This window comes from Solanum dulcamara, chromosome 12 (assembly GCF_947179165.1).
Source record: "Solanum dulcamara chromosome 12, daSolDulc1.2, whole genome shotgun sequence".
NCBI lineage: Eukaryota > Viridiplantae > Streptophyta > Magnoliopsida > Solanales > Solanaceae > Solanum > Solanum dulcamara.
The window spans coordinates 66,369,552-66,383,145 of record NC_077248.1 but is presented as its reverse complement, the minus strand read 5'-3'; positions in this window follow the sequence as shown (position 1 = coordinate 66,383,145).

Below are 13,594 nucleotides of genomic sequence, written 5' to 3'. Positions count from 1 at the left end.
ACACATAAAAAATTGAGAAAATCGTATATTTTTTGTTGAATTGCCCCTAAATGCTAAGAAAATGGTGTGAATCATGGTGAGGCTATACATACTGTTTCCAGGTCATTACGGAAGACCCTATAAATATTTTGGAAAATAAGTGCCCAAACAACATATCACAAAAAAATTCATTGACTAACACTCACAAAAAATTGAAGAAATCGCCAAATTCTTGTTTAGTGGCTCCATAAATGTTAAAAATAGTGTGGATCATGGCGAATCTATACATATTGTTCCCCATGTCATTCCATAGGGTCTTGTAAAGGTTTTGGAAAAAAGGTGTCCGAAAATCTTATCACAACAAAATTTATTGACTAACGTACACTAAAAAATGAGAAAATTACCTAATTATATTGAGTGATACCTAAATACTGAAAAAATAGTGTGGATCAATATGATGCTATACGTACTGTTCTCACAGGTCATTATAGAGAGTCTTTTAAAAGGTTTTGGAAAAACAGTCCCCAAAAATCATATCACCGAAAAGTTCATTGACTAACTCACAGGAAAAATTGAGAAAAATCATCTAATACTTGTTGAGTGACCTCTAAATGCTAAAATAAAAGTGTGGATCTTGGTGAGCTATACGTACAGTTCCCCCAAGTCATTACGGAAGGTCCTGTAAAGGTTTTGAAAAAAAAGTATCCAAAAACCATATCACCAAAAAATTAATTGACTAACATACACAAAAAACTGAGAAAATACTTAGTTCCCGTTGAGTAGCCTCTAAATGCTAAGAAAAGTGTGGATCATGGTGAGATTATACGTATTGTCCCTCCAAGTCATTACGGAGGGTCTCATAAAGGTTTTGAAAAAAAAGTGCTTGAAAATCATATCATCAAAAAATTCATTGACTAACACACTTGAGAAACTGAGAAAAATTGTGTAATTTCTATTGAATGACTCTAAATGCTAAAAAAAAATGACGTGGATCATGGTGAGACTATACGTTCTGTTCACCTAGGTCATTACGGAGGGGCCTGCAAATTTTTTGGAAAAAAAGTGCCCAAAAATCATATCATCAAAAATTTCATTAACTAATACACATGAAAAACTGAAAAAATTGCCTAATTAGTGTTGAATGACTTCTAAATGCTATAAAAATGGTGTGGATCATGGTGAGGCTAAATGTACTTTTCCCCCAAGTCATTACGTAGGGTCCTATAAACGTTATGAAATAAAAGCGTCCGAAAATCACATCACCAAAAATTTATTGACTTACAAACACGAAAAATTGAGAAAATCGCTTAATTCATGTTGAGTGACCCCTAAATGCTAAAAAAACACTGACGTGAATCATGGTGAGGCTATACATAGTGTCCCCCCAGGTCATTACAAAGGTCCTATAAAGGTTTTGAAAAAATATGTCCAAAAAGTATACCACCAAAAAATTCATTGACTAACACAGATGAAAAACTGAGAAAATCATTTAATACCTTTTGAGTAGCCTAAATGCTAAAGTAAAGGCATGGATCATGGTGAAGCTATAGTTAGTATTTTCCCAGGTCATTACGGAGTGTCTTGTGAAAGTTTTAAAAAAAATGCCTGAAAAGCATATCACAAATAAATTAATTCACTCTCACACACGAAAAACTTAGAAAATCACCTATTCATGTTAAATTGCCCCTAATTGCTAAAAAACAATTGTGGATCATGATGAGGTTGTACATACTATTGCCCCAGGTCATTACGAAGGGTCCTGTGAAGGTTTTGAAAAAAAGTTTCTGAAAACCATATCACCAAAAAACTCATTGACTAACACACATGAGAAACTGAAAAAATCATGTAATTTCTATTGGGTGACCCCTAAATGCTAAACAAATGACGTGGATCATAATAAGACTATGTATGGTTTCCCCTGGTCATTACAGAAGGTCATTTAAAGGGTTTAGAAAAAAAAATGACCAAAAATCATATCAATTTTTTTTTGAGAAATCAACTAATTCCCGTTAAGTGCCCCTAAATGCTAAAAAAAATGTGGATCATAGTGAGACTATACGTATTGTTCCCCCAATCATTACGGATGGTGTTGTAAATATTTTGGAAAAAAAATACCCGAAAATGATATGACCAAAAATTCATTGAGTAACACATCGAAAATTGAGAAAATCTCTGTAACTCAAAACCTTTATGTACCCTCCGTAATGACTTAGGGGAATAGTACGTGTAGCCTTATCATGATCCACGCCACTTCCTTACCATTTAGGGACCATTCAATCGAAATTTGGTGATTTTTTAAAAATAATTCGTGTATGTTAGCCATAAGTTTTTTGGTGATACGACTTTCGGTCAGGTTTTTTGCAAAATCTTTACATGACCCTCCGTAACGATCTAGGGGAACAACATGTATTGCCTTGGCATGATCCACGCCAATTTCTTAGCATTTAGGGGCTATTTAACAGGAATTGGGCGATTATTTTAGTTTTTTCGTGTGTGCTAGCCCATGAATTTTTTGGTGATTAGACTTTTAGTCATTTTTTTTGCAAAACCCTTATAGGACAATCCGTAAAGACCTGGACAAATAGTATGTGTACCATCAACATAATTCACATGACTTTCTTAGCATTTATGAGCCACTAAACAGAAATTAGGTGATTTTTTCAATTGTTTTTTGTGTTAGTCCATAAAGTTTTTTGTGATATGACTTGCGGTCAATTTTTTTGCAAAACAATTACTGGACCCTCCGTAGCAACCTGGGAACAGTACGTATCGCCTCCGCATGATCCACACCAATTACTTAGCATTTCGGGGCCATTCAATATGAATTAAACGATTTTCTTAGTTTTTTATATGTAGCGCCCATGAGTATTTTGGTGATATAGCTTTCAGTCAATTTTTTTTTGCAAAAGCTTTACAAAACCTACCTTATTGACCTAAGGGAACAGTACCGGTAGCCTTATCATGATTCACGCCAATTTCTTAGCATTTAGGGGCCACTTAACAAGAATTAGGTGATTTTCTCTCTTTTTCGTGTGTGTTAGTCAATCAATTTTTGGTGAGATTGTTTTCAGTCAATTTATTTTGCAAACTTTTACAGGACCTTCTGTAACAACCTGGAGGAATAGTACGTGTAGTCTTGGTATGACCCACACTACTTTTTTAGTATTTAGGAGCAATTCAATAGGAATTAGACGATTTTTTTAGTTTTTCATACATGTTAGCTCATGAATTTTTTGGTAATATAAATTTTGGTTATTTTTTTACAAAACTTTTATTGGACCCTCCGTAACGACCTGGAAGAACAACACTTGTAGTCTCGGCATAATCCATACCACTTTTTTAGCATTTAAAAGCCATTCAACAGTAATTATGAGATTTTCTAAGTTTTTTCGTGTATGTTAGCCCAATTATTTTTTGATAATATGACTTTCTGTCAATTTTTTACACAATCTTTACAAGAACCTCCGTAAAGACCTGATGGAAGCTTAACTTTAGCCTTAGCATGATCAACGCTACTTTCTTAGAATTTAGGGGGCACTCGACAGAAAATAGGCGATTTTCTTAGATTTTTATGTGTGTTAGCTCATGAAATTTTTGGTGATATGAATTTCGATCAATTTTTTAACAAAACTTGCACATGACCCTTCAAATACACCTGGGCGAACAATACATGTACACTTGACATGATCCACGCTACTTTCTTAGCATTTAGGGGATATTTAACAGAAATTAGGCAATTTTCACAACTTTTGTGTGTGTTAGCCTATGATTTTTGTCGATATGACTTTCAATTAATTTATTTGCAAAACTATTATAGGATCCTTCGTAACAACCCATGGGAACAGTACGTGTAGCCTCGGCATAATCCATGTCACTTTCTTAGTGTTTAGGGGCCACTCAATAAATATTAGTTGATTTTTTCAGTTTTTCGTATGTTAACTAGCCTATTAATTTTTTGGTGATATGACATTCGATCAATTTTTTTGCAAAACTTTTATCGGACCCACTATAATTACTTAGGGAACAATACGTGTAGTCTCGGCAGAATCCAGGCCACTTTCTTATCATTTATGGGCCACTCAATAAGAATTAGATGATATTTCTCAGTTTTTCGTATGTTAGCTTATTAATTTTTTGGTGATATTACTTTTAGCTAATTTTTTTGCAAAAACTTTATAGGACTCTCCGCAACAACTTCTGAAATAGTACGTGTAGACATGTCATGGTCTACGCCACTTTCTTAGCATTTAGGGGTCATTCAATAGAAATTAGGCGATTTTCTTAGTTTTTTGTGTGTTAGCTCTTGAATTTTTTGGTGCTATGACTTTCGATCAATATTTTTTCAAAATATTTACAGGAACCTCCGTAACAACTTAAGGGAACAACACTTGTAGCCTCGGTATGATCTACACCACTTTCTTAACATATAGGGGTAACTCAATATGAATTAGACGATTTACTCAGTTTTTCATGTGTGTTAGCTAATGAGTTTTTAGTGATATGGATTTCGGTCAAATTTTTAGCACAACCTTTACATGACCCTCTGTAAAAACCTGGGGGACAGTACTTGTAGACTCGGCATGATCCACACCACTTTCTTTTCATTTAGGGGCTGATCAATATGAATTAGTTATTTTTCTCAATTTTTCGTGTGTGTTAACCTATGAATTTTTTAGTGATATAACATTCGATCAAGTTTTTTACAAAAAATATTAAAAAAAACTGGGAAAACAGTACATGTAGACTTATCATGATCCACACCACTTTCTTACCATTTAGGACCTGCTTAACAGAAATTAGGCAATTCTCTCAGTTTTTCGTGTTAGTTAGCCCATGTATTTTTTGGTGATATAAATTTTGGTTAGTTTTTTTTGAAAAAACTTTATAGGACCATCCATAACGAACCGACAAAATAGTACGTGCAACCTCGCATGATCCACGCCACTTTCTTAGCATCTAGGAGCCATTAACAGGAATTAATTGATTTTCTCAGTTTTTCATGTGTTTTAATCCATGAACTTTTTGGTAATATGGTTTTCAGTTAGTTTTTTTTGCAAAACTTTTACAGTACCCTCCATAATGATTTGGGGGAACCATATGTGTAGCATTGGCATGATCCACGATACTTTCTTAGCATCTAGGAGCCATTCAACAAGAATTAGGTGATTTTCTCAACTTTTTGTGTGTGTTAGCCTATGAATTTTTTTGGTGACGTGATTTTTAGTTAATTTTTTGCAAACCTTTACAGGACACTCCGCAACAACTTCGGGGAATAGTACGTGTAGATTTATCTTGATCCACGTCACTTTCTTAGTATTTTTGGGTCATTCAACAGGATTAGGCGATTTTCTTAGTTTTTTGTATGTGTTAGCCCATGATTTTTTTTTCGTGATATGATTTTTGGTCAATTTAAAAAAAATCTTTACAGGAACCTTCATAACGACCTGAGGTAACAACACATGTAGCCTCAGTATGATCTACACCACTTTCTTGGCATATAGGGGTCACTCAACATGTATTAGGTGATTTTCACAATTTTTAGTTTGTGTTGACTCATGAATTTTTTGGTGATATGACTTTCAATTAATTTTTTAGCACAACCTTTATATGACCCTCCGTAAAAACCTGGGAGACAGTACTTACATCCTCGGCATGACCCAAGCCACATTTCTTTCATTTAGAGGTCACTCAATAGGAATTAGACATTTTTCTCAGTTTTTCGTATGTTAGCCTTTGAATTTTTTGGTGATATACTTTAGGTCATTTTTTAAAAAAAAACTTTATAATGACCTAGAAAAATAGTACATGTAGCCTCGACATGATCCATGCCACTTTCTTACCATTCAAGGCCCATTTAACAGGAATTACGAGATTTTTTTTCAGTTTTTCATATGTGTTTGCCTATGAATTTTTTGGTGATATGAATTTTGGTCAAATTCTTTCAAACTCTTTGCAGAACACTCTGTAACATTTTTGGGGAAGAGTACTGTAGACTTGTCATGACCCACACCACTTTCTTAGTATTAGGTACCACTTAACAGGAATTAAGCAATTTTCTCATTTTTTTGTGTGTGTTAGCTCATGAATTTTTTTGGTCATCTGACTTTTAATTGATTTATTCGCTAAACCGTTATAGTATCCTCTGTGAAAATTTGTGGGGAACAGTACGTGTAGCTTTGACATAATCCACGTCAATTTCTTAATATTTAGGAGCCACTTAACATGAATTATGCGATATCCTCAATTTTTCCTGTGTGTTATCACATGCTTTTTTTGGTGAGATGACTTTCGATCTATTTTGTTTTGCAAAATATTTAAAGGACCCTCCTTAACAACCTGGAGGAACAATACGTGTAGCCTCGATATGATTCACGCCTCTTTCTTAGCATTTAGGAGATATTCAACATGAATTAGACGATCTTCTCAGTTTTTCGTGTGTGATAGCTAATGAATTTTATGGATTTTGGTCAATTTGTTGTGCAAAACCTTTATTGGACCCTTCATAATGACCCGGGGGAAGAGTACGTGTAGCTTCGACATAATCCACTCCACTTTCTTTCTATTTGAGGGCAAATCAATCGGAATTAGGTGAGTTTCTTAGTTTTTCGTGTGTGTTAGCTTATTAATAATTTTGTGATATGACTTTTTGTCAATTTTTATGCAAAACCTTTAAAGGACCTTCGATGACGACCTGGGGAACAGTACGTGTAGCTTCAGCATGATCCACGCCACTTTCATAGCAATTTATGGCCACTTAAAGAATTTTATCAATTTTTTGTGTGTATTAGCCAATGAATTTTTTGGTGACATGACTTTAAGTCAATTTTTTTGCAAACCTTTACATTAACCTCCGTAGTTTCCTGGGGAACAATCTGTGTAGCCTTGGCATGATCCAAACTATTTTTTTTTGCGTTTATGGACCATCCAAACTTATTAGTTTTTTGGGGATTTGACTTTCAATTAAAAAATTTACAAAATATTTATAGGACCTCCGTAATGATCTGTGAGAATAGTACTAGCCTCGTAGTGAACCACAGTACTTTCTTAGCATGTTGGATCCACTCAACAGGAATTAATTAATTTTCTCAGTTTTTCGTGTCTGTTAGCCCATGATTATTTGGTAATTAGGCTTTCTATCAATTATTTTTGCAAAACTTTACAAGACCCTTTGTAAAGATCTATGCAAATAGTATGTGTACCCTCAGCATGATCTACACCACTTTCTTAGTATTTAGGGCGATTCAATAGGAATTAATTAATTCCTATTGACTTTCAATTAAAAATTTTACAAAATATTTATAGGACCTCCGTAATGATCCGTGAGAATAGTACTAGCCTCGTAGTGAACCACAGTACTTTCTTAGCATGTTGGATCCACTCAACAGGAATTAATTAATTTTCTCAGTTTTTCGTGTCTGTTAGCCCATGATTATTTGGTAATTAGGCTTTCTATCAATTATTTTTGCAAAACTTTACAAGACCCTTTGTAAAGATCTATGCAAATAGTATGTGTACCCTCAGCATGATCTACACCACTTTCTTAGTATTTAGGGCGATTCAATAGGAATTAGGAGATTTTATTAGTTTTTCGTGTGTGGTAGCCCATAAAGTTTTTGGTGGTATGGATTTTGGTCAATGTTTTTGAAAAATCTTTACAGGACCTCCATAACGACCTGGGAAAACAGTATGTGTAGCATCGGCATGATCTAAGCCACTATCTTAGTATTTAGGGTCTATTCAATAGAAATGATGTGATTTTCTTAGTTTTTGGTGTGAATTTTTTTGTGATATGACTTTCGATCAATATGTTTTGCAAAATCGTTATATGACCCTCCTTATTGAACTAAGGGAACAATACGTGTAGCCTCAGCATGATTTATACCACTTTTTTAGCATTTATGGCCACTCAACAGGAATTAGATGATTTCTCAATTTTTTGTGTGTTAGTCAATTAATTTTTTGGTGAGATGACTTTCTGTTAATGTTTTTGCAAAACCTTTAGACGACCTTCCATAATGACTTAGGGGAATAATATGTGTAGCCTCGGTATAATCCATGTCACTCTCTTAGCATTTAGGTTCTATTTAACAGGAATTGAATAATTTTCTCAATTTTTGGTGTGTGTTAGCTAATGAATTTTTTGATGATATGGCTTTCTGTTAATTTTTTTGCAAAACCTTTATCGGATCCGCCGTAACAACTTGAAGTATTAGTATGGATAGATTCAGCATAATCCACACCACTTTTTTAGTATTTAGGGGTCACTCAATAAAAATTAGGTGATTTTTTCAGTTTTTCGTGTGGTTAGCCCATGAATTTTTTTGGTGATATGGCTTTCGGTGAATTTTTTTGTAAACCATTGCATGGCCCTTTGTAACAATTTGGGGGAATAGTACGTATAGCCTTGACATGATCCACACCACTTTCTTAACATTTACTAGCCATTCAACAGGTATTAGGTGCCCATGAATTTTTTTGTGAGATGTTTTCGATCAATGTTTTTGCAAAACCTTTACAATAACTTTCGTAGAAATCTTGGGAACAGTATGTGTAGACTTATCATGATTCATGCCAATTTTTAGCATTTAGGGGCTACTTAATAGGAATTAGGTGATTTTCTGTGTTTTTGTGTTTGTTATACCATGAATTCTTTGGTGATATGACTTTCAGTCAATTTATTTGTAAAATCATTATAGGATCATACGTAACAACCTGGGGAAACCATATGTGTAGTCTCAACATAATCCATGCTACTTTCTTAGTATTTAAGGGTCACTCAAAAGGAATTAGGCGATTCTCTTAGTTTTTCAAGTGTGTTAGCCAATGAATTTTTTGGTGATATGATTTTCGATTAATTTATTTGCAAAACCTTTAAAGGGCCCTTTGTACCAACCTGGGGAACAGTACATGCAACCTCGACATGAACTACAACACTTTCTTCTCATTTAGGGGCAAATCAACAAGAATTAGATGATTTTATCAGTTTTTTGTACATGTTAGCTAATGATTTTTTTGGTGATATGAATTCTATTTAATATTTTTGCAAAACCTTTACAGTACTCTCTGTAAAAACTTGGGGAAATAGTAAGTGTATACTTGTCATGATCCACGCCCCCTTTTTAGCATTTAGGGGCTACTAAACAAAAATTAGGTGATTTTTTCAGTTTTTCATGTGTGTTAGCCTATAATTTTTTTGTGATATGAATCTCGGTCAAAATTTTTTACAAAATCTTTACACGACCTTCCGCAATTACCAGAGGAAAAATATGTGTAGCCTCAGCATGATCCACACTACTTATTTAACATTTAGGGGCCATTCAATAGAAATTAGATAACTTTTTCAGTTTTTCGTGTCTGTTAGCCAATGAATTTTTTGGTGATATGGCTTTCAGTCAATCCTTTTGTAGAATATCTACAAGACCCTCCATAACGAACTTGGGGAACAGTACGTGTCCATAACATGATCTACGTCACTTTTTTGGCATTTATGGATCACTCAACAGAAATTAGGTGATTTTCTCAGTTTTTTGTGTGTAAGCCCATCAAGTTTTTGGTGATATGACTTTTGATCAATTTTTTTGTAAAACATTACAAGATCTTCCATAACAACCTGGGGGATAGTACTTGTAGTCTCTCCATGATCCATACTACTTTTTTAGCATTTAGGGGCCACTCAACATGAATTCGGAGATTTTCTGATCAGTTTTTCGTGTGTGTTAGTCTATTAATTTTTTGGTGAGATGACTTCGGTCAATTTTTTTGCAAAACCATTATAGGATCCTCCATAACGACTTGAGGAATATTATGTTTAGACTCATCATAATTCACGCTATTTTCTTATTATTTAGGGGTCATTCAACAAGAATTAGATTATTTTTTTAGTTTTTCGTGTTTGTTTACCTATGAATTTTTTGGTGATATTGCTTTTATACAATTATCTTGCAAAACCTTTACAGAACTATCCATAATAACTTGGGGAATAGTACGTGTAGCCTAGGTATGATCCATGCCACTTTTTTAGGCAATTTTCTCAATTTTTCGTGTGTTAACGCTCATTAATCTTTTGGTGATACGTCAATCGGTTAATTTTTTTGCAAAAACTTTACTGGACCTTCCCTAACAATCTGAGAGAATAGTACATGTAGCCTTGGCATAATCCTTGCCACTTTCTTAGCATTTAGGGTCCACTTAACATGAATTAGGTGATTTTCTCAATTTTTCATATGTGATTAACTTTTTGGTGATATGTCTTTCAATTAATTTTATTGCAAAACCTTTATAGGACCCTCCGTAGAGACTTGGGGGAGAAGCACGTGTAGCCTCGACATGATTCATGCTACTTTCTTAGCATTTAGGGGTCATTCAATAAGTATTAGGTAATTTTCTCAGTTTTTCGTATGTGTTAGTCCATTAATTTTTTGGTGATATAACTTTCTGTAAATTTTTTTGCAAAACCTTTACATGATCCTCTGTAATGACCTTGCAGAACACGTGTAGCCTTAGCATAATTAACGCAAATTTCTGAGCATTTAGAACCTGCACAGATAGAATTAGGCGATTTTCTCATTTTTCGTATGTGTTAGTGCATGGATATTTAGGTGATACGACTTTTGGATAATTTTTTTGAAAACTTTATGGAACCTTCTGTAAGTATCCAGAGAGCAGTACGTGTAGCCTCGACACAATTTCAGGCATATTCATAGCATTTAGGGGTAGTACATGCTAAATTAGGCGATTTTCTAATTTTTCGTGTATGTTAGCCCATAAATATTTTTGTGATATGACTTTCGGATTTTTTTTTCCAAAACCCTTATGGTACTCTCATGAGTACCCAAAAGAGCAGTACATGTAGCTTCGACACGTTCCACGATGTATTCATAGTATTTAGGGGCCGCACAAGCTGAATTAGGCATTTGTTTTATTTTTTGTGTATGTTAGCCAATGAGTATTTTGATAATATGACTTCCGGTCATTTTTTAAAAATTTTTATGGGACCCTCCGTAAGTATTAGGGAGAAGTACGTGAGCCTCGGCATAATCCATAGCGTATTCATAGCATTTAGGGTCCGCATAAACAAAATTAAATGATTTTATCATTTTTCGTGTGTTACCCATAAATATTTTAGTGATATAGATTCGGTCAAATATTTTTTGAAAACTTAATGGGACCCTCCGTATGTACCGTGGAGAGCAGTATGTGTAACCTCAATATAATCTACAATATATTAATAGCAATTATGGGTCACACAAGCAAAATTAGGCGATTTTGTTATTTTTAGTTTGTGTTAGTCTATGACTATTTCGATGATATAGATTTTGGTTAATTTATTTTTAAACCTTCATGGAACCCTCCGTAATACTCGAAGGAGCATTAATTGTAGCCTCAGCAGGATCCATGAAATATTCATAACAATTAGGGGCCGCACAAACAGAATTAGGTAATTTCTCATTTTTCGTATGTGTTAATCCAAAATATTTTGGTGAGATGTTTTTCGATTAATTTTTTTTGAAACCTTTATGGATACCTCTGTAAGTACTAGAGAGATCAATATGTGTAGCCTCGGCACAATATATTTATAACATTAGGGGTCACACAAGAATTAAGCAATTTTCTCATTTTTCGTGTGTGTTAACCAATGAATATTTTTGTGATATAACTTTCTGCCAAATTTTTTTGAAACATTTATGGGACCCTCTGTAAGTAACCAAGTAAGCAGTACGTTTAGCCTCGGCACAATCCATGGCATATTCATTGCATTTAGGGGCTAAAAAAGTGGAATTAGATAATTTTTTCATTTTTCAAGTGTGTTAGCCCATGATTATTTTGGTGATATGGCTTTCGATCAATTTTTTTCTGAAATCTTTATGGGACCCTCTATAAGTACACAGGTAAGTATTACATATAGCCTCGGTACGATTCACGACATACTAATAACATTTAGGTTCGCACAATCGCAATTAAGTGATTTTGTTATTTTTAGTATGTGTTAGTCCATGACTATTTTGGTGATATTGATTTCGATTAATTATTTTTAAAACCTTAATGGTCCCTCTGTAAGTACTCGAAGGAGCATTAAATGTAGCCTCAGCACGATCCATGAAATATTCATAGCAATTAGGGGTTGCACAAGTTGAATTAGGTAATTTCTCATTTTTCATATGTGTTAGCCTATAAATATTTTGGTGATATGGTTTTCGATCAATTTTTTTTAAAAAATATTTATGGTATCCTCTGTAAGTATCCAAAAGACCAGTACGTGTAGTTTCGGCATGATCCACGACTATTCATAGCATTTAGGGCCTAACAAGCGGAATTAGATGATTTTCTCATTTTTCTTGTGTGTTAGCACATGAATATTTTGGTGATATGAACTTCGGCCGATTTTTTATGAAACCTTTATGGAACCCTCCGTAAGTACCCAAAGGTGAAATATTGTAGCTTTGGAATTATCCGCGGCGTATTCATAACATTTAGATGCCGCACAAGCGGAATTAGATAATTTTTTCACTTTTCGTGTGTGTTAGCCCATGAATATTTAGGTAAAATGACTTTAGATCAGTTTTTTTTCTTAAACCTTTATGGAATCCTTCGTAAGTACCAGGGGAGAAAGAGCAATACATATAGTTTCAGTATGAGTCATAGCGTATTAATAGCATTTAGGGACCGCACCATTGAAATTAGGTAATTTTCTCATTTTTCGTGTGTGTTAGCTTATTAATATTTTTGTGATATGACTTTCGGTTAAATTTTATTTGAAACCTTTATGGGACCCTTTGTATGTACCCGAGGGAGTAGTACATGTAGCCTCAACACAATCCACGACATATCCATAGCATTTAGGGGCCGCACAAGCGGAATTACCCGATTTTCTCATTTTTTGTATGTGTTAGCTCATGAATTTTTGGTGATATATCTTCGGTCAATTTTTTTACGAAAATTTTATGGGATCATTATTAAGTACCAAGAGAGAAGAACATGTAGCTCGGCACAATTCACGTTGTATTCATAGAATATAGGGACCGCACAAACAGAATAAGACATTTGTTTTGTGTATGTTAGCCAATGAATATTTTGGTAATATGTCTTTCGGTCATTTTTTGAAACCTTTATGGTATCCTCCATAAGTATCCGGGGGACCAGTACGTAAAGCCTCGGTACGATCCACGATATATTCATAGCATTTAGGGAACGCACAAGCGGAATTAGGCGATTTCATATTTTTCGTGAGTGTTATGCCCATTAATATTTTGGTAATATGGTTTTCGGTCAAATTTTTTTCAAAATATTTTCGGGACCCTTCGTATGTTGTTGGGGGAGCAGTACATTTAGCCTCAGCACGATCTATAGCATATTCATAACATTTAGAAATGCACAAGAGAATTAGCCAATTTGCTCATTTTTCTTTTGTGTTAGACCATAAATATTTTGGTGATATGAATTTCGATCTTTATTTTTCTGAAACCTTTATGGAACCCTCCATAAATATTCAGGAGAGCAATACATGTAGCCTCGGCACGATGCACGACATATTTATATCATTTAAGGGTCGTACAAGCAGAGTTAACCAATTTTCTCATTTTGTGTGTGTGTTAGCCCATTAATATTTTTTTGATAT